Source organism: Engystomops pustulosus, unplaced genomic scaffold, assembly GCF_040894005.1.
Source record: "Engystomops pustulosus unplaced genomic scaffold, aEngPut4.maternal MAT_SCAFFOLD_496, whole genome shotgun sequence".
NCBI classification, from domain to species: Eukaryota; Metazoa; Chordata; class Amphibia; order Anura; family Leptodactylidae; genus Engystomops; species Engystomops pustulosus.
Window position 1 is genome coordinate 46,870 of NW_027285375.1, and position 3,131 is coordinate 50,000.

The following is a 3,131-nucleotide window of genomic DNA, read 5'->3' on the forward strand; positions in this document are numbered from 1 at the left end:
GCGGAGGGGGGGGTTTCTAAATTCCCCGGGCGTGTTATCCCCAGCGGTAGCCTTTGAACTCTTCAACCGCAAGCACGATCGCACGTTCACAGCACCCGTCACTAGGAGCCGGGCCAGAGGCGGGCGGCAGACGAAACCGACATGAGCGCTTAAGGGTATTGCACCCCCGGCGCCCAGACCCTGGAAATTGAGTCTGCCCCCAAAGCCCACCCGCGTCCTCCTTGGCGCTCCCGGAGTACATGGTCGTAGATGGGCCATCGGTCGCTAATGCCAAACTGCGTCCCAGGGGTGCGTCCCCTCTGACCAACGGCAGACCCATCCCTCTCGCCAATCCGCGGATCCCCGCCAGGTCCCGAACAGGGCTCGTCCTTTAGCGTTTCAAATGCGCCCTCCCCGCCATACGAGGGGTTGAGGACCGTAGCCTTCCCTTACGAGAGGCACCAGGGGTGCGCCTGCTCGAGGGCCCGGCCGTGGGCGTAACGCTTGGGCCGCCCGGGGGAGTCGGTAGACCATGGGAGACCAACACTCGCACACGAACGTTGCCCGTGCTTTTGTGGAAGAGAGCTTCTTGCGAGGTTGTCGCTGCGGTGGCGCCCGGACAAACCCTATCCCTAAAACTTCTGGGGAATTGGCGTCTAAGCCTGCACCCTGCACGGTATCCCTGCACCCACGAAGGGGGCCGTGGAAGGCTTGGGGTCGCGCCGGCGAAACCGACCGGATGCCCGGGGTACTGAACCCCCGGGGTCCCACCCTGGAAATTGAGCCGTCCGACCCCGCCACGTCTTCCTAGTGCTCTCCTTGGCTCCCCCGCCTGTGGGCATCGTTAGGGGCTGCGGTCATCAGCGCCGGCTAAGCTTCGGCAACACGGCCGACCCACCCCTTCGGCGCCTGGGGGTGCCTGGTCCCAGTCCGGGCCGTTCCGTAGGGGCGGCTATCCCTTACATGAGGGACTCGGTGCGTCCGCTCGGGCTGCGGGGCTCCGGCTCCGACAGCCGGGGAGCTGGTTTTGACCGCGGGCCTCCACGGGAACCGGCAGGGACCGGACTAGGCGTCAAGCCGAAAATAACCCCGGCACCCTCTGCTTCCAAAGCGAGGGGACCTTTGGCCGAGCGGGGGCACCGGAAGCCGAACCGACCCCAACCCCTCTTCCTACCCCAGGGCTGGGCTGACCAATCCCCTGATCGGGTCTAAAATGGAAGAAGGGGATTCGAGGGAAGGGGCTGGCGGAAGGCAGTTGCCCGACGGAGTAGGCGAAGGCCAGGCCGTTTCCGAGTCCCGAGCAGAGGAGGGCGAACTCGGCTCTTCATCGACCGACGGCGAGGCGAGGGCGGTGGCTGCCGCGGGGAAGACTCCATTGCTCGTCAGCGCGCTAGGAGCGGGGCCGACTGGCTGCTCGGGGTATGGCATCCCCGGGGGCCCACCCTGGAAATCTTCGCTCCTCAGCCGCTGCAGGTTATAAGGTCCCGCCGCGCGTAAGCGCTCAACTCTCCGACCCACGGATGTCGAGCCCATGGTGAGCCGGCCGTTTCGTACGGGGAAAAGGGGTCCTCTGGCCCCACATCGATCGAGGGGGTTTAGATCCGCGGAGGCACGCACCGCGAGGCGAATCGCTGCTTTTCCCCAAGAGGTTAACCTTCAAACCACCGAGTAGGTTCGGGGCAGGGCCGACAGTCTGCACTGGGGTATTGCATCCCTGGTGGGGCGACCCTGGAAATCTCTGCCCCTTTCCACTCTTTCGGTTGGGCCTCTCGTCGGGGCGAGCGTAAGTCGGCAAGCAGACGTGGGAAGAGGCTTCTTACCGGTGACACTCCCTTCGTGAGAGAGGCAGGTACTCGCCCCGGACCCCGGTCCAAATCTGCGCGGGCCGGACGGCCTCGGCCCTAGCCGAAGGCCGCTCCCGCGAAGCCAGGGAGCCGAAAAAATAACCCCGACACCCTCCGCGACCTCGCGTGCTTCCAAAGCGAGGGGAACCTTTGGCCGAGCGGGGCACCCGAAGCCGAACCGACCCCAACCCCTCTTCTTACCCCAGGGCTGGGCTGACCAATCCCCTGATCGGGTCTAAAATGGAAGAAGGGGATTCGAGGGAAGGGGCTGGCGGAAGGCAGTTGCCCGACGGAGTAGGCGAAGGCCAGGCCGTTTCCAAATCCCGAGCCAGAGGAGGGCGAACGACGTTCTTCATCGACCGACGGCGAGGCTAGGGCGAGGGCGGTGGCTGCCGCGGGGAAGACTCCATTGCTTGCCAGCGTGCTAGGAGCGGGGCCGACAGGCTGCTCGGGGTATGGCATCCCCGGGGGCCCACCCTGGAAATCTTCGCTCCTCAGCCGCTGCAGGTTATAAGGTCCCGCCGCGCGTAAGCGCTCAACTCCCCGACCCACGGACGTCGAGCCCATGGTGAGCTGACAGTTTCGTACGGGGAAAAGGGGTCCTCTGGCCCCACATCGATCGAGGGGGTTTAGATCCGCGGAGGCACGCACCGCGAGGCGAATCGCTGCTTTTCCCCAAGAGGTTAACCTTCAAACCACCGAGTAGGTTCGGGGCAGGGCCGACTGTCTGCACTGGGGTATTGCATCCCTGGTGGGGCGACCCTGGAAATCTCTGCCCCTTTCCACTCTTTCGGTTGGGCCTCTCGTCGGGGCGAGCGTAAGTCGGCAAGCAGACGTGGGAAGAGGCTTCTTACCGGTGACACTCCCTTCGTGAGAGAGGCAGGTACTCGCCCCGCACCCCGGTCCAAATCTGCTCGGTCCGGCCGTCGTCGGCCCTAGCCGAAGGCCGCTCCCGCGAAGCCAGGCGATCCGAACCGAGGATCCGCGCGAGCCTTCTCCAAGCCCTCTGCCGGGCGCTGGTGTTGAAAGCGTAGCGGACCCTGTTCGCCGGAGCGATAGGAGCGGAGCACCGGTCCCGCAGGGTTGAAAGCTGGGTAGCAGCGCCGTAGCTTCCCTCCCAGCCTTCCCCCGGACCTGGCGCCCGATCCCCTCCGCTCCTCTGTGCGTTGGCGGGCGGCGCTGCATGGGTACGTCGCGACGGCTCCTATCGTCTCTCTCGCTTAACAGTGTGGAGAGGTGGTGGTGGAGCCGTCCGACACTCGAGGTGCTGAAGTTGAGCGTCCAATGCTTTCCTTCTATGCGCAGCCT